Genomic DNA, 26,931 nt, shown 5'->3' on the forward strand with positions numbered 1-26,931 from the left:
TTTAAGTTAGAATTTATTGGGTAGCTCATAAAGAACCATTGTAAAAGTGACTTTCACTTATTTATAAAAGTGAGCCATATAATTTTTTTTTAAAAGTGAGTTAATTAGATTAAGTTTGGAAAGGGGGCAGATTTTTTTTAAATATAACATTATCATTCATTTCTGCACATTCCCGCACTTCGTTGGCACCTTCACCAACTTTTCTTCAAAAAGCCATAACTTCTTCATCCAGAAGCAGTTTTCAGAGCCGTTTTTTTTAATCAGCCTAATTTTTCAAGATCTTTTCATTGGAACACTTAGTTTCAACATCTATAGCTTTAGTTTCTGTTAAAATAGAAAGTCCATGCCAAGTTATTCTTGACGGCACCAGCTACCTCCAATGGTGGTCCTACATTGTGGATATACTTAGAAGTAAAGGTTTTTACAGAATAGCCTCAAGCTAAGAAACCAAACCAAAAGATGAAGATAAAGTAGCCAAATGGGAAAATAAGCAAGATCAAGCACATGGGTTGATAGGGATGTCTATTTCTCCTAACCTTATATTCCATATCGCAGAACTTGATACTTTTAATGAAGCAATGAAACAAATCACTAAAGTTTTGGAATTAAAAATGAACTTAGAGCCCATCAACTCGAAAATGAGTTGCTTACATTGGACCCCAATAATTTTTCTTCTATTGAAGATTTTTTGTCCAAGTTCAAGACCCTTAGACTTCTCTTGGAAAGTGTTAAGGTTAAGAAAGAATATGGTAACCTTATCTATTCCATTCTTACTAAGTTGGGACTAGCCTACTCAGTGTTTGTTTCCACCTTCCATTCTACAAGAGAAGCCTTCACTTCTTAAGGACAAGGCTACAAGTCCCCTTCCTTTGATGCCTTTTGTGATTCTTTAATAAGAGAACAAGAAAAACTCTTACACCTTGGTCTTTGTAATCTTGGAAACTCTTCTAAGAAAGCCTTTGCCACCCAACAACAACCAAATTCAAAGAATCCTAAGAAGCCGTATCCTAAAAAGAATGGTCCTAAACTAAACAAGGGTCCTAAGCAATTTCACTCTCAAAATGAAAAATCATTTCAGCAAAATGATAAGGCAAAAAAAAACAAAGGGAAGAAGACTAATAGACATTGCCACTTTTGTAATCGAAATGGCCACTTAGAATCCAAATTCTTTAAGAAGATAGAAGCCTTGGAAGCAACAATGAAGAAGCATAACATCCATTTGGAGCACTCTTCAACTTCAACTTCATCTTCAGGAATAACACTTTTTGCATGTGGTTGTCAAACATCTCGATCTGGATATGCACTAAATGTATCTTCTTCTTCTAATTCCCATGAGTGGCTCTGATTCTGGAGCTTCCTATCACATGGCCAAAAACAAAGCCATGTTTTATTCCTTAAATGATTGTAACACCAAAAATACATATGTTGGTGATGATAGATCTCTTAGTGTTGTAGGGACTGGAACTATTCATATAGACAATGGTCAATTTAATGATGTATTATGCGTTCCAACCTTATCATGCAACCTTCTATCTGTATATCAGATAACTCATTTAGGTGAAGGTAAAATCGTTGAATTTTCACCTCACGATGTTGTAATTAAGGACCTAAGAGATCCTAGATAGATTTTAACTACTGGCATTGCCGATGATTCTATAAGGTTGTATAAGTATAACAACTTTGGGTCATCAAATCTTCCCTCGGTATTTGTTGCTCATAATGATGAAGTGAGCAAACTTTGGCATCATTGATTTGGTCACTTAAACTATCACTCCCTTCAGAATCTATGTAAAGAAAATATGATGACAGTTCTTCCAATGGTATCTTGCAGAGATGGTGTTTGTTCCGGATGTGTACTCGGAAAAACTATTGCTCCCTTCAGAATCTATGTAAAGAAAATATGATGACAGTTCTTCCAATGGTATCTTGCAGAGATGGTGTTTGTTCTGGATGTGTACTCGGAAAACATCATCAGGATAGTGTTGAAAAACGTGCCTCTTTTCACGCCTCAACCCCTTTACAGCTTGTGCATAATGATTTATGTTGTCCACTTCCAGTTGTTTCATTCTCAGGCTACAAGTATTTCTTAAATTTCATTGATGATTTCTCCAGACGCACTTGGGTATACTTCTTAAAACTCAAGAGTGAAGTATTTAACATGTTCTTGGCCTTTAAGGCCTTTGTTAAAAAACAATCTAGACATCAAATTCTTAAGCTAAGATCTGATAATGGCAGAGAATATCTTAACAACAAATTCATCAACTTTTGCATTGAGAATGGAATTAAAATGCAACATACTGTTCCATATACTCCACAACAAAATGGTGTAGCTGAAAGGAAGAATTGTACCTTAAAGGAAATGGCTAATTGTATGCTTCAATCTAAAGGACTTAGACTTAATTTTTGGGCAGAAGCAATTAATTGTGCAAGTTACATAATAAATCACACTCCTACTAATGTTTTAAAGAATATCACTCCAGAAGAAGCATGGAGCTCAATTAAACCATATGTAAGTCATTTTCATGTTTTTGGAAGTGAAGCATGGGCCCATATTCTAGATGAGAAACATAAAGCTTTAGAACCTAAGAGTGAAAAATGTATTTTTGTTGGATATTTTGAAGATGTCAAAGGATACATACTTATTCCACTTAAGTCCAAAAATGTTATCATTAGAAGATGTAAAGTTTGCTGAAAATATATCGGCCCACGAGCCTAGTTCGGTGGATGTGCCACCTCTCTCTATCCCTTCTACTTCTGAAAATATTTCTTCTTCAGATGATGACAACGAGGATGACAATCCTCCCCCACCTTCTCAGAATCCTCCTTCAACTCCTCAGGTTCCAAAATGGGTCCGTGCTACTCAGGATGCAGCAGGTGCTCTTGCTGGTGATCCTGCAGATTAGCGACGTACATGTTCTCAGTTTGATAGAGCCTCTTCTTTATTGGCTCAAGCTTCAGCTAATTATGATCCTGACACCTTTGTAGAATCTTCAGGCCATCCAGATTGGGACATAGATATGAATGAAGAATATCGTTCATTATTGGCAAATGATAAATGGGATCTTATTCCCCTTCCAAAGGGACGAAAACTTGTTAGATGCAAATGGGTTTACAGAACCAAGTATGGACCAGATGGAAAACTTGATAAACATAAAGCTTGTTTTGTTGCTAAGGGTTTTTCACAAGTTGAAGGCATTGACTATACTGAAATCTTCTCCTTTGTTGCCAAAACGAACTCTATTCGCCTTCTTCTTTCCCTTGCTTCCTCTTTCAAATGGGAAGTCCATGAGATGGATGTTAAATCTGCCTTCTTGCATGGGGACTTGCATGAAGAAATATATATGGAACAACCTATTGGCTTTATACAAACATAATCTAGCCTTGTATGTCGGCTTAAGAAATCCCTTTATGGTCTCAAGCAAGTCCCTCGGGCTTGGTATGCCAAAAAGGATATCTTTCTTTTAGAAACTGGATTTTCTAGGTGTCATTCTGACAATACTATCTACACCAAGAAAGTGGGCAAGTCTCTTATCATTCTTGTTCTTTATGTTGATGATCTTATCCTTACTGGTAGTGATCCCGACCTTCTAAACCATGTGAAGTCCAGCCTTAAAAAGAAGTTTGAAATGTCAGACTTAGGAAACTTGCATTATTTTCTTGGTCTTCAAGTCTTGCAATCCAAGGAAGGTATTTCCCTTTCCCAGTCCAAGTATGCATGTGATCTTCTATTCCATTTTCAAATGGAAGGCTGTAAGCTAGCCCCTTCTCCCTTTCAGTCTGGAGCTAAACTTTCAGTCCCTTGTACTTCCCTTGAAGTTGATGCTACCTTATACTATCAACTTGTAGGAAAAGTTTTGTATCTGACCCATACTCATCTTGAACTTTCCTTTGTTGTTGGCCTTATTACTCAGTTTATGCAAAACCCACATGAAAGTCATTGTAAAGCAGCTAAAAGAATACTTCATTATGTTCGAGGTACAGTTCAGTTAGGGATTCATTACAATGCATAAGCATCTCCTCTATTGGTTGGTTTCACTGATTCTGATTGGGCTGGTGACCCTGATGATCGGAAGTCTACTGCAGGTTATGTGTTCACTCTTGGTTTAGGACCTATTACATGGGCTTGCAAGAAAAAAAGTGCCTGTTCTCTTTCTTCAGCAGAAGCAGAGTATCGTGGTGCCATAGAAGCTAGTAAGGAAGCCATGTGGCTTCGTCAAATCTTGTTAGAGTTTGGCTTTCAGCAGCAACATTCAACTACACTTTGGTGTGATAATCAAAGTGCCATTCAACTATGCAAATATTTAGTCCAACATCATCGCAACAAACACATTGAACTGCACATGCACTTCATTAGAAAGCTCATTCACGACCATGTCCTTGAAGTGCAATATTATTCAGTAGACAATCAAGTTGCATACATCTTTACAAAGGCTCTCACAGAGGTGAAGTTTACTAAACTTCGATTTATGGTTGGAGTTCAGGAAGTTTTCACTAAGGGGGAATAGGCTTTAATGCCTCCTTCCTTCTCCTATTGTGTCATATTTGTATATCCTTCAATCCTATCCCAAGTTGTTCTTAAGGGGGGATGTTAGGATATTCCTACACATAGGAAATAGTTAAGTATAACTTGGTCTACTGTAGAGTTAGGTAAATTGTGTTTCTTTACTATGTACTTTTGTAACTTACAATCCGACGGTCATGATATGTATTGATCTGACGGTTCATTCTCTCCCCAGTATTACCAATACTTGATCCGTGGCTTAACACCCGATTGGTCCATGATCTCTATTTAAAGAGCATGGAGGGTCATTTGTAGTGTAACCTTTCATGGGAAAAGCTTATGTAAATTTTCATTCTTTTATTAATAAATTGCTTGAAGTGGTTGTGTTGGTTCAGGACGTGGAGTATTTCCCTCTTTGAGGGCTTTAACCACGTCAACAATACTAGTGTATTGATCTGTGATCTGTTTATGAGCGGTGTCCTTTGGTGTTCTGTTTGAGGAACTTACCTTGTAAATTCCTGCATGTAATCCCATTATGGGTGGTTGATGTAATAATGAAGTCAAATATGTAACCCCATTGTGATTGGGTGATTGATGTAAGTTTGAGTCCTTGATGATAGGAAAATTCATGTTCAGTCGAGTCATAGATTCATGTGTATATCTTCAGAAAATTCAACATATGCTCAGGGGGAGCATGGTCAGTATTCAGTATACATATCAACAAATCATATCTACACCACTCATATCAAGAAAGGGAGAGAAACCTTCATTCAACATTGGTCAAACCTTTTCCCTTGATTTCAAAGGGGGAGAGTAACTTGGTGTTTGAAAATCTGGATGTTTGAAACACTTTGTGAGCCTTATCTTGATGTGTTTTACAGGTATTTACATGTTGTGATGACCAAAAACCAAAATGGTTGCCATCAAGTCCAAAGGGGTAGATTGTTGGCATTATGACTAATGTGTTGTCCTTGATGGCAACCTACTTGATGAAGAAGTCAACATGATGTGTCTAAATGTGACAGAGAGTTTGCTCAAAGGCATAAAAATTTAGAGACAAAGGAATGATAAAGATAAAGTTTGAATAAGTATACGCAGGTTGCATGAAGCAAATCCATGTACACACGCAGGTATGAAGAAGAAAAGGCGCGTAAACTTTTTGCACCAAGGTATTCTAAATACCAAGGGTATTTACCATGGTATTGAGCCCAACAATGAATATTTGATCTCGTAAAAGAATACCATCGACATTAGTGTGGTTTTGACCTCTAGTATTAGATAAGGGATAATTTATATAAGGAGATGCAGATTAAAGTGTTTGGGTGTGAAAGCGATTAATATTTCATGAATAGTTAGATTTGAAGCAAGTGTGCATGTAATGGGCTAGTAATGTATTGTTTGATCTCAAACTAAGTATGCATCAGGAGTTTGATGATGGATCAGATCTGATAGATATGAAATGACTACATTGATAATGAATTGTTTTGATATGTAACATTTATGTCTAACGTATGCTTTATTATGTATGCCAAGCAATGGGTTTTGTTCTGAAGGTCTGATTTGTAGTGAAGTTATAAGTCAATAATTGCAGATTTGTACACGACTTTGAAAAACTGAAAGACGCATACATACGCAGGTTTAATATTGGTAAGTCATGTATCAATTCAAATATATACGCGAGTTTGATTCCTGAAGAGCGTGTATACACGCGGAAGTGTTTTTTGGAAAGAGCATATATAAGCTAGGGTTTTTCTGAACAAGATGTCTGATCAGTCTAATCAGTCTTACTGTGTTTCTGTTATCTGTCAATGAAGTCTTACTTGATGACTAGGCTTAATAGTGATGTTTGAAGATGAATTAATTGACGATTGGTATGTTGAAGAGTGATGATGCTACTAGTTTAAGATCAATGAAGGTTTTTTATTATTTCAGAATGATTCAGTGGTTTTGTGTGTGACTTAGAGTTTGTTTCAGAATGAAAATGTTACGGTTTCAGGGTTCAATGTTTTAAGATCTATACATATGTATGTTGGGTCCCTATAATACTAGTGATTACCCCATTACTATTGTAGTTATACCCCCTATTTATATTGTTGTGCCCCTATTACCCCCATATTGTTATTTCTGTGCCCCATAGAATCCCTCTATTGTTATTTTTGTGGCTTTATATTATTATTGTTAGGTCGGCTGGATTATATTGTGACTCCTTAGACTCCTATATATAGAAAGGAGGTTTTGTCATTTGTATCATCAAAGAATTGTTCATTTATGTAATGTAAAGGAGGTTGCCCCCTCGAAGAGGCTGAATTCTAAGGCGTGGATCTCTCTTTTCTATCTTTTTGTGAGCTGGTTTCATAAGAAATGGCGACCCTACCTAATGGGAAGACACTTCAAGGTAAAAACGGATCATGATAGCCTTAAATACTTTTTAGAACAAAGATTATCCTCTGAAGAGCAACAAAAGTGGGTCACAAAGATGTTGGGTTATGACTTTGAAATCATCTACAAAAAAGGGAAGCAAAATGTGGTGGCAGATGCACTCTCAAGAAAGGATGAGGATGTGGAAGCATTGTTGTGTGCCATTTCTATTATCCAACCAGATTGGATAAACGAAGCAAGGGAGGAATGGAAGAACGACGAAGAAGTGTGGGCACTTATTCAAAAGCTACAACAAGATTCCAGTACTTCTGATACATTTAGCTGGCAAAATGATTCGTTATGGTACAAAGATCGCTTATACCTCTGTAAGAATTCCCAGCTAAAACAAAAGATTCTTATGGAATTGCACACTTCTCCCTTAGGAGGGCACTTAGGATTTTTAAAAACTTACCACAGGGTTAAGAAGGAATTTTTTTGGGATGGCCTTAAATCAGATATTCAAAAGTTTGTGGCAGAATGTTTGGTTTGCCAGCAAAATAAAGTTGAAACAATTAAGACACCAGGTCTATTACAACCTTTATCCATTCCAAGCCAACGTTGGGAGGAGGTTTCAATGGAATTTATCACAGGTTTACCCAAGTCTGAGGGAAAGAGTGTCATCATGGTGGTAGTTGACAGACTTACCAAGTATGCACACTTTTGTGCATTATCACATCCATTTAAAGCCAGTACAGTTTCTACTGCATTTATGGAAACAGTTCAAAAGCTACATGGAAACCCAAAGATTATTGTAAGTGACAGAGATCCCATTTTCACTGGAAATTTTTGGACAGAATTATTTTCTTGTCTTGGTACTCAGTTAGCTCATAGCTCATCTTGTCATCCTCAATCTGATGGGCAAACTGAGATAGTAAACAAATGTTTGGAAGGATATCTTCGTTGCTTTGTATCTGATAAACAGACACAATGGGTCAAATGGTTGCCTCTAGCTGAATGGTGGTATAACACTTCCTTCCATACAGCAACAAAAATGACCCCATTTATGGCACTTTATGGGTATCAACCACCATCCATCACATCATATTTAAGAGAAAATTCTAAGGTTCAGGCAGTGGAACATCACATCGAACATCAACAACAAGTCCTCCAACTCTTAAAGGATAACCTCGTGTTGGCACAAAATAGAATGAAACAACAGGCAGATCAACATCGCAGTGAAAGAAGTTTTGATGTAGGTGATTGGGTATTCCTACGGCTACAACCATATAAGAAAATGTCCCTAAAGCAAGCTAAGAATGATAATAAATTATCACCAAAGTATTATGGTCCGTACAAGGTGTTGGAAAAGATTGGTACTATGGCATACAAATTGGAGCTTCCTGCAGCTTCTCGATTGCACCCCGTTTTCCATGTTTCATGTTTAAATAAGGTTATAGGTGACAAGCTCCCAATTCAAACAATATTGCCAGAACTTGACGAGGAAGGAAAAATTATATTGGAACCGGAAGCAATCACAGAAACAAGAACTCGACAGCTACGAAATCGATCAATTTCAGAGTATCTTATCAAGTGGAAGAACTTATCCGCTGAAGATTCCACATGGGAGGATGAGAATTTTATGCAGAAGTATCCAGAACTGCTCAAGCGTTGAGGACAACACTTTTTTGAAGGAGAGGGGCATGTTGGGTCCCTATAATACTAGTGATTACCCCATTACTATTGTAGTTATACCCCCTATTTATATTGTTGTGCCCCTATTACCCCCATATTGTTATTTTTGTGCCCCATAGAATCCCTCTATTGTTATTTTTGTGGCTTTATATTATTATTGTTAGGTCGGCTGGATTATATTGTGACTCCTTAGACTCCTATATATAGAAAGGAGGTTTTGTCATTTGTATCATCCAAGAATTGTTCATTTATGTAATGTAAAGGAGGTTGCCCCCTCGAAGAGGCTGAATTCTAAGGCGTGGATCTCTCATTTCTATCTTTTTGTGAGCTGGTTTCATAACAATGTATGCTTCAAGGAAGTTATGTATACATGTGGATTTGCTAAAGTAAAGTTGCGTATATATTCCAACTTTGTTACAGGAGCAACAATTGGTTTCAGTGATGGGTAAAAGTGTATGGATTGGTATATTGATAAGTGGTTGTGCATTGAAGTTTCTTATATGTTGTGGTTTAGTTTGATCTAGTTGCATTAGTTGATTGAAATTCAATGAATTAATTCAACATCTGGTTATGTTTTTGGCTCAGTAATATGTGATGGTTTCAGTGAATTAATTCAACATCTAGGTATGTTTCTTGCTCAGTAATATGTGATGGTTTCAAAATGTGATTGAGTGATTGATTTTGTGGTACAAATATGTAGATTCAATTTTTAGTGTATGGATATATCTACGCAGGTACTCTTCATGGAAAGCACATACATACACAAGTATGAATCACAACAATGGCGTATACATTATGAAATATGATTGATCAATGTTTGCAGTGATAGGATTTGGTCTCGACGATGAACAATATGTGGTCTAGTACTCTGATGAATGAGTTTACAGTGATATAAGTTATTTTGGTTGTTTGAGAATAAGTTAGTTCAATGATTGGGTTGGTTATCATTTGGTTCATTGATTGAGTGATTTGTTGCAGTGATCAATTTCAGTTTTGATATTTGGTATTGGGCTTAAATGATGGTAGTGGGTCTAGTTTGAAATTTTGATGAAACATGGCCTACAAGTTGTGATGTTTTGAATTAGGTGGATCTAGTGTAAAAATTTATGAAATCTGGTCCATGGTGGTGCTGAGGGTTGGATCCTTCAGTGAGGGAGTCGAAGCTTCCTTCTAGTGGTAGCTGATAAAATAGATCAGGGGGTAGGAGCTCACTTTTGGTGGGTGCTGGTAAACAATATCAGGGGGTAGGTGCTCCCTTCCAGTGGGTGTCGGTGAATGAGAGAAGGTTGTAGCCTTCTGTAGGTGGGTTTATGCATGTTGTTATGAGTCTGTGCCAATACAATATTGTAAGAAGTTTTTCTTTATAATAAAAGGAAGAGAGAGATGACAACATTAGTGGTTTTTTCCCATATTGGGTTTCCAGCTAAAATACTTGTGTTCATGTGTGTTTCTTATTTGTGATGGTTTATTTTGTTATTACTACACATGGTTACTGTTTAATTAATGCCAAATTATGTACTAATACACTGATTCAAGTTAAACAGATGATGAATTAATTGCAAAGTAGTTTACTAGATATATGTTAGTTGTTTGCATAATAGTCACGTATATACGTAGGATTCTTACAATAAAGTCACGTACAAAAATATGAGAAAGAAAATAAAAGGTTTTAGTGAGTTTTTAAAATATTGGTTCACCCGCCACTCTTAGTATTTTTCCTAACAAAGTTTGTGGGCTCCGTTGGGGTTAGTTGGAAAACCAATTTTCTAGGGTCATTACTTAGTTATATGATCTTTGTTTGGTGTGTATGATACCTTGTTAGAAAGGTCTCTCTGAGTACTACAATATTTGTTGCAGGCCACTGCCTACGACTATGGGCTCGATACAAACCTAAAAGAAAACATATTTTAGGGGGTCAAAATAACCCTGGAAGTTTAGGGTGTTGGGTGTGTGTTATATTCATTCCACGGCTAGCTCCACATGCTAGACATGCGGTAGATCCAGTTCAGTGGGAGATCCGCGGGATCAATTCTTGCAGTGAAAGAAGATGACAAGCAGTGGAAAGATAGAGATCAAGAAATTTAATGGTCTCTTGAGTCGTTGTATCAGTTCAGGAGCCGACGTCATAGTTTCTTCACCTTTAAAACAATTCTTTCTTTCGGTCAACCTCGATATCCACTCGTACAAATCGGTAGGGAATGAAGCGAAGAAAATTTTGTATTGATCTGTAAAAATATACTTCTGTAACCAAGACTCAGATGTTAAATGAGGGTTCTTGTTTTGTTTCTTCGCAAATTCTTGCTCTTTTAATTCTATCCAATCTTGAATTCATTTCTTTGATGGGTGACACATCCACATATCCCTCTAACAAATCCCGATCCCAACAACGGAACCAATTGACGTTTTGGTTTGGGCAGACCCAGATTTAATCTATACTGCACACCAACAAAACCCTTAATCACTGGACCTTTCAGCAATGACCTGCAAGCAGATCGTAGTCTCACCTGAAGTGATTATGGGAGGATGAAGAACCAGGTTTCTTTAGCCTTAAAGGATGTGTAGATGTGGTATTATTATGTTCTTGTATTCTTATCATTCATAAATTACTTCGCCGCATCAAATTAAACACATAAACACATCATATAAATCCATAAACCATCATAACTCTAAAATCAAAATACAACTGTAATAACATGTTGTGCTATAACAGATAATAACAAAATATACACATGAAGACACCAAAACTACTGTGGTTCACCCCACTGTGGGGCTATGTCCATAAGAACTGTTTCTTATAATAAAAATCTTGTACAACAAACAGTTGTAGAACAATTATAACAATGGTTATAAAGCCGTATCCCAGAAACTCGACTTTCAACCTCCAGAACCAATGAAAAGGATAATTCACCAAGGTGTAGAGAGAATGTCTTGCCAAGCAAGGATCACTAACCAATGCAATGCCTCCACTTACCAATGCAACTACATAGCTATCGACCATCAACCATATCAACCCAAAGGAGCTCTGAGAACTAGAGGACGAGGTAAAACCCATGCCCTCAAACCCTGATGCTACCTCCAACAAACATCTCTCCTCAGGAAGCAAATTTTAGAACAATTAATATTTCATATCTACAATCTTCACATTAACTACACGTATCCACTGCTTCACGGAAATCAACCAAGTGGCACACCAAAAATCTTCCCGAAGAGAGAGACGCACCCACTTGTACACCCCCATCAGGGAAGGTATAATAACACATTAAAATAATAACCAAATTTCTTTTAAAATGATATTAATATAAAAATCCATATTAAAAATATAATCTTTTTAATTATTAAATTAAAATCCTTATGAAGATATAATTTCTCCATTGTTTAAATAAAATATAATTCTTCAATTTTAATTATTATTTCTCTTTAAAATAAGAATAATAATAATAATTTCTTAATTTCAAATTTTATCTCTAATTCAACACATAATTAATTAACTACATATAATCATGCTAGTGAAGGTGTTGACTATTAGATTAAACAAAAACGCATCACAATAAATAAACATCATATATAAAGATATTTAGTGTTAATTGAATCCAAATCATGAATGTCATTAACTTCATTGTATTTTATTCATAAACAAAAACACACAAACTTATTATAATTCTAATAAAAAGTTCTTATAAAAAAACAAAGGTAAGAATGACAAATATAAAATAAATACCTTATGAAGTTAATCATTTCTCATGCATTTAAGTACGCATTTACACTAATTTAATTACATCCTCAATATATTAGGCGGTTATTGGTTTTCCAAGGTATACTCTAATAAACAATAAAGTGGTTAACCATTCCTAATGCATTTATGTATCTTCTCATAATTTAATTACATCTTATAAGTATTGGTTTTCGCAAGAATAAAGTGGTTAGTTACTTTTCGTTTTTAGTAAGTAGTTTGGTTTCATATCGAGGAAGTAAACATTCTTAGCAATGATGAGACGTTTAAGAAAAATTGACAAAGGTTTGGAGGGGAAATTATATTTGTTATTGCTAGTGGTTAGCATTAATGACTTACCATTGCGAAATTTCGTAATAATCTATTTTAAGCATATTGATTTTCAGCTGAAAAGCAATCTGGTTGAAGATTGTATATGGAGGGGGGAGTTACTTACTTGCATGTAGGAATTTTAACTTTTATTTTTTGATTCGACTAATCATCTTAAATGTTGTATTAACCTTGTAGCGAAGAGGAAATTTTGACTTATATCTACCAAGTTTAAGCTGGAGTACATGCATGCATCCTGCAGTTTTATGCTTGATTTTTATTTTTGGTTTTTAATTTATTTGAGTATGCATGCCCTCCATGTCGATGATCATTTGACATAAAATATTGTATGTTGTTTGTTGAGCTTGTAAATCTGTTTGCCTCATTATCTTAGCTGCCTACTGAACTACAAAAGTTGGTGCTAAAAAATACTTTCAATTGAATGCAAATAATCATAAAGAGTTTTGCTTTTGCTCAAAGGAACTTACAGTTTAGAAGGACTGTAGAAGAATTCCCCAACCGAGTTGAATTATTCTTGCGAGAATTTTTGCATAGTAAAAAATGTCAAATTAATATCACTGTTACATATAAAAATAAGAGGTTAAAACTCACTTTCATACTATTGAAGTTGAAATAAATTTCTTAGAAGTCTAAACAATATTGAAGTTGAAATATATGTCTTAGAAACTTAATGAATGTGAGATTAAAATGAATATGGATTAATTCATTTGTTTTGTAAATAAATTCACTATTCTATTATTACTACGGATAATTTCATAATTGATTAAAGATGACAATTTTTTATTTTTTAAAATTATATCAATTAAAATCATTCAATTCAATTCATAATGAATAAATAAGTAAAATATATATTTTAAAATGAAACAATTAACAATTTCATTGGGCTAACTTAGCTTTCTATTCATCCATTTTTATAGATGTCCATTGATTCAATTTAAGTAATTAAGTTAAGTTTTTTTTTTTGGGGAGGAAATTACACTATATTCTCATTTTGATTGTGCTATTTTCATATTGACACTGCCAAGTTAATCAATTAATGCGTTGGGATTGAACTTTTCATTTTTTTATTAAATAGTGTTGTATTCTCCCTTGAAACACTGATAATATTGGGAGGATGCTAAATTCAAATGTACATGTGTCTTTAAAATGATCACAATTTAGCAATCTTATCGGCCTCCCTTTTCACCTTTTCGGGCAATCACTAATTTCAAAATCCATCTTCTAACTATTCCTCAAATATTGTTACTATTAAATTGTAACTTTTCATGCACTTTCCAAATCCTCCAAGTAACAAAAGGAACAAAAAAAAATTGATGACAAAAAAAGAACAATTATATCAAAGGTGATGACCCCGATCAGGGTGCGTGCTGGTGGTTGGAAATTCCTGCGGGAAGTAATGAGGCGTACATATGAATTACGTATCACTGCCCCCAACATGCTCAAAATGATGGGTGCGGTGGCCCTTAGCATGAGTGCATGCAAGGGTGGAGGGAAAGGTGGTAGAGACGACAGTGGAGAGACAGGGTTTATAAAAGCAAATGGTAGACAGGTGGGTAAGGATGGTGAGTTTGCTTGCGGAGTAAGGAGCTAGAGTAGAAAAACGGGAAGGGGTTGATACCAACAGCATCAAACTTGGGGACGGTCTACAAGCGGCAACGTGTATGTTTCTTGGCTTTTCACCTCCTTTGCAATGAGGACCTAGTTTGGTTTTTGCTGGGGGGAGAGGGGGATAATTGGGAAGGGTAATTGGGGGAAATGTAGGGGGAAATGGAGGAGGCGATTGGATGTAATGGTTTGGCTATGTGTCTTTGTAATGAGCTTGTCGGGTATCAACCCTGCCTCTGGCTGTTTTGACCTTGCATTGTTTGGCAATGGAAACTCGGGTACAACACACCGCGGGCTGAGTGGGGCTAGTCGATGGGGTCTGGTAGGCAAAGGATTTGTGTCTGAGGCTGAAGGCAATGAGGGTCAGTTAATATGTCGTGTAAGAGCTTGGCCCTGCTGCCAAAACCACTGCAACTGTTGGGGAAATGAGAGAAATTCTTGCGTTAAGAGAATTGCTAGGGTCCTTGAGGGTGATGTTGGGTATGAAAATGACTGGGGTACTACTCTAGATTTCTGGGCAGAGGGGAAAGGGGTTGTCATTCATAGAAGGAAACCTGTTGGTCTGAGGCTATTCTCACTTGCATGGCCTTGGCCTGGGATTGCCAACCTCATGGCGTATGAGAGGAACTGGGGGTGGAGGGGTGAGATGATAGAAGGGTTATGGAGTCTAGCCCTTTCTAAGGACTGGCTCTCTGCGCATCTCGCCTCCAACACTAATAGTAAATGGAAAATGGAAACTAATGGGGAGGATGACGGCATCGAAAATTCAATTCAGGGAAGCAACCAAAGGTATAGTATGTCAAATTTTGTTTGGTTAACAAATCTTTGTTGTGAACAAGTTTCGGGCAACTTTGACATGGCTCGGCCTACGAGAGGTCATGGATGTGGAAGATGGGGTCGAGAGCCCAAAAAGGATAAGGACTAAGCACGTCGGAGCCCCGCACAGGGAGGAAGTCGGTAGAGCATCTTATGAGTGAAGCTGTTGCGGAATATCATGAAGGCATAGATGAAGGCATCCATAATTTATTAGAAGAATGGGAAGAGGAAATTAAGCAGGGCAGTGAGACGGAGGAGGATATGGAAAATTGGAGGACACTCATCCCGGATCCTAGGAACACCAGAGGAAGGATAACGCAATTTAAGCAAACATTGTACCTCTACTGGCTAATGAAAATCCTGTTGGGTAAGGCCATGGAACAAATCTCGGTGGGTATGGCAGTTTCTCTCCAAGGGATGCCGAGCTACAAACAAGATCTACAGAAAATTCAGTTCCAACTCCACAAGCATGATATTAGGTTGGACATAATCGAAAGACACATTCCATGCATCCTGGAACTGTCGGGGATGCTTGGAGAAACTGTTAAGGATCCCGCGCCAGTGGAATCGGCCTTGGAGGAGCAGAAGGGCTAGTCAGTTTACCATGTTTACTTTTGTTATATATGCAATTACCATTTACTTTTCGCCATGCAAGTATATGTATAGATAGAAATATAGAGTCTAATCATGAAACAGAGACATATATAGCTTGGCTAGAAATATTGAAACTTTATTGTTTTTGGATGGCTTACAATGAAGATAGGTGGCCAACAGACTTGGTTTCCCATTGGGTAAGTTGAGGCCACCTAACCAAACTATGTGGTGTAAATTTGTCGATTATGAATAGAAAATGAAAGGTCCTGCCAAGCTTAACACACAAAAAAATTATAACGAAGGTGATAAATCCATATCCCAAAACCCGATTGTCAACCTCCACAACCAAAGAAAAGGAAAGTTCACCATGGTGTAGAGAGAATGGCTTGCCAAGTAAGGATCACTAACTAATGCAGTGCCTCCACTTCCCAATTCAACTACATAGCTATCGACCATCCACCATGCCAACCCAGAGGAGCTCTGAGAACTAGAGGACAAGGTAAAACCCGAACTCTCAAACCCCCGATGCCACCTACAACAAACATTTCTCCTCTAGAAGCAAAATTTTAAATAATTAATAGCACACATAGCTACAACCTTCGCATTAACTACATGTATCCACAACTTCACAAAAATCAACGAGGTGATACACCAACACTCATTCCGAAGAGAAAGATGCACCCACTTCTACACCGTCATCAGGGAAGGTATAGTAACATATTAAAATAATAACCAAGTTTCTTTTAAAATGATATTAATATAAAAATCCATATTAAAATATAATTCTTTTAATTATTTAATTATTAAATTAAAAATATAATCCTTTTAAAGTGGTTAACAATTCCTAATGCATTTAAGTTTCTTCTCATAATTTAATTACATCCTGTAAGTATTGGTTTTCCCAAGAATAAAGTGGTTCGTAGTTTTTTTTTAATAAGTAGCGTGATTTCATATCGAGGAAGTAAACATTGTTAGCAATGATGAGACGTTTTGGAAAAATTTGGTCTTCCCAAGAATAAAGTGGTTCCTAGTTTTTTGGTTTTAATAAGTAGTGTGATTTCATATCGAGGAAGTAAACATTCTTAGCAATGATGAGATGTTTTGGAAAAATTGACAAAGGTTTGAAGGGGAATTGATATTTATTATTTCAAGAGTTTAACATTAGACTTGCCATTGAGAAATTTCTTAATAATTTGTTTTGAGCATGACTTGCCATTGGGAAATTTCTTAATAATATGTTTTGAGCATATTGATTGTCAGTAGGAAATCAATGTGATTGAAGCTTGTATATGGAGGGGGCAGTTACATGTTTGCAAGTAGGAATTTTAAATTTTATCTTTTGAGTCGGCTAATCATCTTAAATGGTGTATTGACCTTGTAGCTAAGAGAACATTTTGACCTATATCTACCACGTTTACGTCGGAGTACACGCATGCCTCCTGCTGTTCTATGCTAGTTTTTTTATTTTTTGAGTGTTTTTGGGGAGGGGGTTTAATTTTTTTTTTTTTTTTTTTTTTTTTTTTTTTTTTTTTTTTCCAGCATGCATGCCACCATTTGACATAAAAGATTGTATGTTGTTTGTTGTGCTTGGTAATTTGTTTGTCTTGTAAATTTGTCTGAATTACAAAAGTTAGTGCTAAAAAATCCTTTCAATTGAATGCAAATTGCCATAAAGAGTTTTGATTTAGCTCAAAGGCACTTATGATTTAGAGGGATTATAGAAGAATTCCCCTGTCATGTTGAATTATTCATTCGAGATTTCCTGCATAGTAAAAAATGTCAAATTAATAGCACTTTGACATATAAAAATAATAGGTTAAAACTCACTTTAAATGCTATTGAAGTTGAAATATATTTCATAGAAGTTTAAATAATATTGAAATTGAAATATATTTCTTAGAAACTTAATGAACATGAGATTAAAATGAATATAGATTAATTCTTTTGTTTTATAAATAAATTCAATATTATATTATTATTATGGATAATTTCATAATTAATGAAAGATGACAATTTTTTTATATAAATTAAAATCATTAAAATCAATTTATAATGAATAAATAAGTAAAAATATATTTCAAAATGAAACAGTGAAAAATTTTATTGGGTAACTTAGCTTTCTATTTAAGTAATTAAGTTAAGCTTTTATTTATTTGAAGAAATTGCCCTCTATTCTCAATTTGATTGTGCTATTTTCATATTGACATGTAAAGTTAATGAATTAATAACTTGGAGATTGTAATATTCATTTTTTTATTATTAAATAATGTTATATTCTCTCTTGAAAAACTAATAATATTAAAATATTAAATTCAAATGTACATGTATCTTTGAAATGATCACAATTTAACACTCTTTACACATTTTAGAACCATAATTAATTTCAAAATCCCTATTCTAATTATTCCTCAAATAGTGTTACTATTCAATTATAATTTTTCATTTTTGAGGTGAATAATAGTTAATAATACAAATTAGATTTATGGATGAGGTTTCCAACCTTACCCTGCTTAATGTGAAAGGTGTGTATTTCCCATTAATTTTTTCTAACCATCTTGTTCTGTATGCAACACTTTTAGTTGGAAAATCTGTACAACTATCAATTTGATTTACACATGTGAGGGGTCGTCCAATTGAATATAAGATGCGTGTCAAGCTGTAGTGCATAAGATTCATATTAGAGAATATGCTTTCGAGGTCAACCATTTTGTCGGGTTTTGCTTTTGCCACGTAGTGTGCTTTCTGGGATGATGCCAACGTCTCCTTCAGGCATTGTTCACGACATGTGGAAGGTGCAAGTGAGCCCTTCATGTCCACTTAAAATAATTAACACAAATTTCAAAGTAAATAAATGATAATTTATTATCAACTTTTTGGCTTTTTTCATAGTGAATTTGATTATTTGTCATTGTCTACCTATGGTATGTTTTGGAGTTTTCTAGTGGATTTTTCTTAGGATCCTACAAGGATTGGTTTGAATCACAAGTTTGAGCTATAAACTCTCCACAATATGAGTGTTCCAAGAGTTTTTCAAGATGTTGAATCTATATATGTAGTCAAAAACTCATTTTAAATAACAAAATATCATGATTTAATCAAAAACATTTTGTGGGATTCCATCCCAAAACTTCAAAAAGTATTATAGCTAGAGAATGCCTTATTATTTACTATTTATGTCCAAAACAATATGTTTGGACCACCTTTCCGGAACAAATATTATTTTAATATTTCTTTCGTTCCCACTTCCAACCTATATAATATTTTAATATTCACCTTATATTGGTGCAAATATCTTTTTCACAACACTTTTCACTTCCATTACTTACACTTAGACAATTTTCCAGTGATAACCAATTTGCACCGACATTTTTTTTCATTGTGCAAATTACATAGTCCATACTTAGTCTATTTTCTAACTATGCAAGTTGAGGGTGTAGGTTTTGAAGAACTTTCCCACAAAGATGTACTCCCTCATCGATCATCCAACAAAGACTTACTTTTACATGCATCATTCTACAAAGACAGCTTAGTATAATTTCTTAGTCGAAGAAGAATTATCATAGTATTAAAACAATAATATGAATATATTTATGTTAATGAAGTAAGTAATTCTTATTGCCATGAAAGGATAAAGTAAGAGCTTATCTCATAAGCATAAATTCCACATAAACTCTTACATGATAAAACAATAAATTTATATCTAAACATAATTCCTTCTTTCAGGCAATGGATAACTCTTGCCCACCAAAAATATAGGATAAAGAATAAAATTTCTATCAAATGAGGGAGAATCTCTCAACAAATACCGATTAAAAAATTTCTATGTGAAATACGTCAAATTTGATCAACTCTTCCAATTAGATAATTGATGAAAAATCAAGGCTAACACTTTATTTTACATTTTATATTCATATATGTAACTTTACTCATATCTAGGTGAATGAGAATACCAATTACACCACCAAGAATTCTAGAGACATTTAAGCATCATGTTACATCTAGTGCCTTCATACATGATAATTTTGAGGTTCAAGAATCCAAAAAAAGGCTCTTACACTTTGTGACAACAAAAAACTCTTTAAGTTTTCCAACTTAAACATGTATTATGCTCCATGGTTGTACCAACAACTACATAGTATACATTAATTTTATAATAGATTTATAGGCTTCATGATTTCATTGATTATTTCTTTAATTAGTTATTCACTTGTTTTATGAAGACTTTTCTAGTCGGATCTTCAATATGATACATTGATATTTATAGGATTTATCTTGTTTTAAGAATTAATTACATATTTATATTCAATTTCCTTCCAAATTCAACATTCAACTATTCACCTAAGATCAAATTCCAACTCAACACTAGTTATAAAACACTAAATAACATTATCATTTCATTAATAGACAAAAGTTTATACACTTATTTGAACAAAAGTAGTATGTTGGAAACTAAAGAAGCTAGAGCCACTCTCTACACAATTGTAGGCACAACTAGACTACAAATGTCTTTCCACTAGCCACCATTGAGCTAGATTTGATGGCTTAAGAGGAAGCTTCTCTCAGAGTTCTACAGATGGAAATTAGGTTAAAGGACATGAAGGATACTCTCCTTCATACACAAAGATTCCTATGTTGTCTTTCAACCACAGAGCCAGGTCTTGTTATCTCTCATCATGTGACCACTTTGGGTCTATAGAGCATAAGGGAGCCATTTTTAGTGTTTTTTGTGCATATATTCAACAATATTTCTTAACATTTTCTTTTGGAATTCTACCTTAGGCTGATAAATTCATCATTAAATTCCATCACTAATCGGGTAGTCCATAATTTCACATATAGATGATTCTTTGTCACCCCAAGAAAAGTCACATTTTCAACCCACATGTGTTTTTGGTTTTTATTCAAAAGTTCTAATGGTTCACTGGCATACACCTCTCTCTCTCTCTCTCTCTCTCTCTTGCACACATTTCGCTTACACTACTCACCACTATCCTCTACCCTGCTCTACCCCACACATGCTCCCAACATGAGAATTTGGAGTTCCTCCTTGAGCTACGTGGTCCCTTAGAAGTCTAGTAGCTCAGTAAGACTTCCATAATTCCTTCCCACAATTGCTAGTAGTTGGGTGGTTAAAATATGGAACTAGAATTTTAGTACATTGAATTCAGGTAAGGTAGGAAACTTCCTAGATCCCCCTTACAACTGATCCCTCAAGCATTGAGAGTCATGCTAGGTGGTATCTTCTTTAGTTTTAGCAATATATTTAATAAAAAAATAATATATACATCAAATGAATTTTGTTAAAATACCCACGCTGACCACTTTGGGTCTATAGAGCATAAGGGAGCCATTTTTAGTGTTTTTTGTGCATATATTCAACAATATTTCTTAACATTTTCTTTTGGAATTCTACCTTAGGCTGATAAATTCATCATTAAATTCCATCACTAATCGGGTAGTCCATAATTTCACATATAGATGATTCTTTGTCACCCCAAGAAAAGTCACATTTTCAACCCACATGTGTTTTTGGTTTTTATTCAAAAGTTCACACCTCTCTCTCTCTCTCTCTCTCTCTCTCTCTCTAGTAGTTGGGTGGTTAAAATATGGAACTAGAATTTTAGTACATTGAATTTAGGTAAGGTAGGAAACTTCCTAGATCCCCCTTACAACTGATCCCTCAAGCATTGAGAGTCATGCTAGGTGGTATCTTCTTTAGTTTTAGCAATATATTTAATAAAAAAATAATATATACATCAAATGAATTTTGTTAAAATACCCACGCTGAGCATTCTAGCATTATCTATCTTAATTACATATCACAAAACATGGGTTTTAAAAAGGGGTGTTATATATGTGCTCACCCTTAACTCCATCTTTTTCAACTATGAGTTTTATTTCCATTTTAATAAGTTCTAGATTTATTATATTTCTACACTATATTATCATATCTTATCTTAAGACAAACCTAGTGTCCTACAAGGCAAAGTCTTAGTTACTTTTTCCTACAAGGCAGATTCATCTAGTTACTTTGTTGAACTTGATTTGTTACTCTATGTCTTAAATGCTTTGTATGTCCTAGTTTCCCAACTAACAAGTAAGATTACTATTTTTCTAAGCTCTTTAATTAAGGGGGTGTTTTGAACTCATTTCTCAACACTCATTGGCCTGGTTTTCTCAAGGAGGTAAATTAACCATGTAGCCTCTATAGCTTTATTCTAATTATGTATTTTATGTTTCAAAATAAAATAGAAATAAAGCTCTTAAAGAAAAAAATAAATAAATAATTCATTTAAGTGCAGTTTGTGTGCTCATGTTACTATGAAGGCATATAGTTACTACCCTAGTATTTTTTGTTAATTTTGCATCATAATAATTTATGTTAAACTTAAATCTATTAGAGTTATGATAATTGGTATTATGAATTACTATTCACTCTAGAAGAATATGAAAAGTCTCAACTAAATATGAATAGTCATCTAGATTTTAAGAGACCTCTTAAAAGATAAATTTAAATGCCATGATTCATGTACTTACATGTGTATTTATATGAATTATTTTAGGGTGGTTGAGTTTTAATTCTCTTACTGGTGCCTCTACGGATGGTTTATGTAATCGCTGCACTCCCCATTGCCCACTTTAAAGTTTTTCTTTCTTGTAATTGCTTCAGACCTCATTTCATAGGTCTCCATTGTTTGCGTTTATCAAGAGTTTTCTTGGTGATATGCAATTTGTATCATTTTAAGAATGAGACATTAAGATATGCTTTTTAGAAGATTTTTACACTATTGCTATATTAATATGTTTATATATATGAAAAATAGTAGATGATTTGGAAACCAATGCTACATTGATGCCAAACTTATGGCTTGGTACCTTAGGATCGAAACAGGTATATCTGATACTCATTTGTTGCTACAACAGTCACTTCTAATTTGGTCTTGTATCTAATTTCAACCCTGCATACATATCAGCTCCTCATCAAATAAAGCCTTGGCCCTACTATAATCAATGTTTCACTGATCCCACACACGAGTGATACGGTATCTGCCTTTGCGAATATGCCTAGGTTTCCTCTCAGCTTGGCAGAGTTTGGACAAGCATGCTTGACCCAGAGGTTGGCCAAGAAACCCAAAATGCGAGCCTGAGTACCTCGGTTTCAAAAATTGCTCTCAGCACGACCTCAAACAACCTACCAATGTGTGCCCTAGCCTAATAATTTGACTCCTTTTCTAGACTGCGGCAATCGCTTTGATTCCTCAGACGGATTCAGAGGTCCATGGCATTCCTCTGTCTCGCTTTGCGGAAGGTTCTGCATCCAACTATGTACCCCCAAATGAGGGCCACCATAGTGACCAACAATACAATATTGGCCACTCTCTAGTCTTAAGGTTTTCCAACAGCCCCGCTTTACAGGAATTGCAACTGTAGCACAACTGTGTCTAGTCGTTATTCCAGAGAAAGCAATCAAAATCCGCACCTTGGTTTATGGGGCTTATCCAATATGTTGGATTCACAAATGTATATCCACATTCTGTTGGTGGTTTACAGCATCCAGACTTCAACCACAACACAATATCGAAACACACTAATACGTAATTTATGTGCCTATATATAAATCGATACATAATTACAAAATGAGACTCGTTGTGTCTACTCAGCTTGATCTTCTAATTTAATGGCCTCTGATCCATCATATTCCCTAGGCTTACAAAACAATAACTAAAATCTAATCTCTCCCCCCTCTGTTACATTCTTCGAATATATCTTCTATACCCAGGATTATGAACCGGTTATGATTCAGTTCCACCTTTTCCTCAACTAGATCTTGATATTCCCAACGACCCACAAACCTCTAACTAACACCTAAATTAGGATTTCTTATCCCTACAAAATCCCACCAGACTAGATCTAATCAGATTCTCAAACATTCGAGAACACTTACAATTCAAACTTATTAATAACTTATAAAAAATACATTTAATCGACCCTAGGAAACCAACTTCCTAGTAATACCAACAACCCCCTAAGCTAACATAGATATAATTTGGTACTTGAGCCAATGCTCCTGCATCAGACTTCCACACTTGAAAACATTCATGATCTCCTGATCATGTGCTTTCAAAAAGAAAAATTTTCCTCCTGGATCCCAGACTTTGTTCTGGAGTTGTCCATATGCTCTGCTCCTCCATTTCTGTTGCATGTCAGTTGCTTCCTGCTTCATCTTCCTTCTCTGGTCACAATAGTTTGGAGTTGAGAAAACTGTAATAAGTTTTCCATCATGTTCAATTTCATAACCTTCCTCTTTAACTTCATGAGACCTGACCACCAGCTCAAGATTGTTTTCTTGGAGAAACCTTTTGGTCACAACTTTTCCAAAAGACAAACCAACATCTCGTTTGTTGGGCCCACGCCCTTTACGAGGCTGTGGATCACTCCAAAGTATTGCACACATCAGACCCTCTTCAGGTGGCTCTCGGAATCGATCAATTTCTTTGATATCATCCATTTTTATACCATCAACACTAAAAAGACCACCATGGACAACAAAAATCTTGTCATTGAGGACATGAGCCAAAGGCAAGCAGCAAAACACTTCAGCGAAAAGCTCAACCATGCTTTCACTATACTTGGACTTGACTTTGCCCTCAAAACCATAAATCTTGTTCATACTCCTGCTTTCATGATTTCCTCTTGCAAGATAGAGTCCAGTTGGACACATACACTTGAATGTGAATAGCACAAGTATGAATTCAACTGAAAATGATCCTCGATCAACAAAATCACCATTAAAAAGATAAGGATTGTCCTCCGAAGGAAGCCCATTAATCTCAAAGATGTTCAAAAGGTCATAATACTGACCATGGATGTCACCACAAACAGTGAATTGCTTTCCATTCAGAATATTGATGTCAACCAGCGATGGCATCACCTCCAACAAATCCTTTACTTGCAATAATATTTGAAATGCATACCTTCTATGTATATTTTCCTGATTCTTGAAGTCATCCATCATTTTCTTTATAAATTCCAATGTTACATTTTCTCCTTCTATTCTAGCACCAGCATACTGGGGCTCTAACTATATTGAACGAAAATAAATGGAATCCACAATAGAATGATTCTCAAGATCATTCACTGAGATGGCCTCAATAAGTCTAACTATTTGGACTGCTGTCTCGGTCTCTTTAAGCTTCTTGGTGGCATCAGGATCATTTGGACAAATTCTCTTAACTTGCTGAAAATCTTTTTAGTACTTGACTGATCACCATTTCTGATGCTGCCAACCTTTGCCTTCTGGTATGCTTCAACATCAGCTTCCTTATGTTCTCAATCTCTTTCCCGTAGATCTTCTTGCTGGTCTTCTTCATTAATTCTTCCTTCCTGCTTTAGCTAGTTGCTGCTGTCTAGCTGCATCTTCCTTTATTTCACACATTCAGACTGTGTGTCTCCTTTCAACAGTATTTCAACTTGTTGTTCTGGACTTTCTTCTTTCATCAACACTTCAGTGTGTTGATTTAACTCCTTCAAAGAGTTTTCAAGCTTTTCCTCCGCATCATCTATTCTAATAATGCTTCCTTGCCCTGGTTCACAGTTGTGAACTTCTTCCTCTGCTTCTGCTTCCTTTACTGCTTACAGCCTTTTCATACTCAAATGCAGCCCTTCCACGTTGAAGCTCCTGCCTTAAGCTCTCTACTTCTGTATGCATAGCAGGAATCTGTTGAACTTCTGCATGGGCTTGCTACAATTCTTGATTTAGCTATTGCACTTGCTCATTTAAATCTTGTATAGCAGATTGAAGACTCTGTGCACCAAAACGAGCTTGTTGTAACTCTGCCTTGATAGATTCAGTAGTCCAGAGATCTGCCTCCATATTTGCAATTTTGTCCAAAAAACTTCTAATTTGTTGATCCTTATCATTCTACATAGCTGTAATGTGCGAATGCAATCACTCCAGTTCATGTTGAGACATAACAAGATCTTGTCTCAAAGCTCCATGTGTTGCAGCTAACCTTTGATTTTCTGTTGCAGGCCTTTGCATCTCCACACTTTGTGTTGTAAGCTTATGTTCCAACACTTTTGGCGGTGGTAACATAATCAAAGGATGATGACCTGCAGGAGATCCCATGGCTGGACCATATATCTGAGGCCCCATGCTTAGGCCTTGAAGGTGTCTAGCAAAAGGGGGTGGCATGTGACCTCTACCAGCCATCTCTTTGTCTCTACAAATTCCTCTCCCAGTCGATTGTGACAAGGACTGAGGAAGAAATGTGGAAGATATCTTGCAGTCTTCATCAGGTACTGGTGCTTTTAGCCATTTCTCCAGTAACTCTAGCTCCTTCTCCCATACATTAGCTTCTTGACGAAAGCTTCTTTCTTCTTCTCCCTGATCCTGTTGTTGACTTCTTGTCATTGTTAGCTCTTCTTCCTTTTTTTCACCTTTTGCTAGGTGAATTTCTACTTCATGTCTTCTTCCTTGAGGTATCTTTTTCAGGTTGATCAACTCAACATCTCCCATGGTTGACTCAATCATGCCTATCATCATGACAACATGATGATATTTTACTGTGTTTTCAGATAACATAGTCTCTTCTTCATGAACTTCTTTGACAATATTCATTGGTTGTCCTTTCTCACCTGCATAATTGATATTAACACTTGAATTAGTATTACAAATATGAGACTTCAGTGTCTCAGACAAGATTTCAGTATGTTGTGTTGAGTGTTCCTTCAATTCTTCTGTCACCAGTTCAACCTGTTTCTCTGAATTTCCTTCTAGTCTTCCCGTCACCATTTCAGAATATCTCCTTGAGCTTTCCTCAAGGTTTCCTATTAACATTTCAATATGTTGATCCAAGTTCTCTTCTAAACTTTCGGGACCCTCATACAATCTCATCTCTTTCTCATCATCATCTAGAGATATTCCTTCCTCTTGCTTGCAAATAACTTCATATGCTTCTCCCGCTTCTTCAAGCATTTTCCTCTGAACGATTTTGCCTGTGACATCTTCAATTCTTATCCTTGACTCAAAGAATTTGAGTTCCTTTGTCCATAAGGCAATCTCCTTTTGCTTCCATCTCATCTGTAATGAGTGCCAAATCACCTTCTTTCCTTTTAGTGGAAAGGTCCATCCTCTTTTTTGGTCTTCTGGTTCTTGTAGCAGCTCTGTCAATATCTCCAATCTTGCTTTCATGTCAGCAAGTTGCTTGTCAAGCTCCTCTTGACTCATCCTCTTCATGCCTTTTGTCTTGGCATCCTTTCCTCTATAGTGGCTTTCTTCAGAACCTCTGCAATGATCTTCCAT

At 35.7% G+C, this 26,931-nt stretch overlaps 2 pseudogenes; both read right to left on the reverse strand.

Moving 5' to 3' along the window:
• Positions 1 to 25,124, reverse strand: part of LOC149199425 (serine/threonine-protein phosphatase 5 pseudogene) — a 55,975-nt pseudogene extending 30,851 nt beyond the window's left edge.
• Positions 25,125 to 25,215: 91 nt separating this feature from the next.
• LOC149199426 (protein FLX-like 1) lies at positions 25,216 to 25,839 on the reverse strand (annotated as a pseudogene).
• Between the last annotated feature and the right edge of the window lie 1,092 nt (positions 25,840 to 26,931).

This window comes from Pinus tabuliformis, chromosome 2_1, assembly GCF_031772625.1.
Source record: "Pinus tabuliformis cultivar Carrire ecotype Pingquan chromosome 2_1, CPIR1, whole genome shotgun sequence".
Classification (NCBI taxonomy): domain Eukaryota; kingdom Viridiplantae; phylum Streptophyta; class Pinopsida; order Pinales; family Pinaceae; genus Pinus; species Pinus tabuliformis.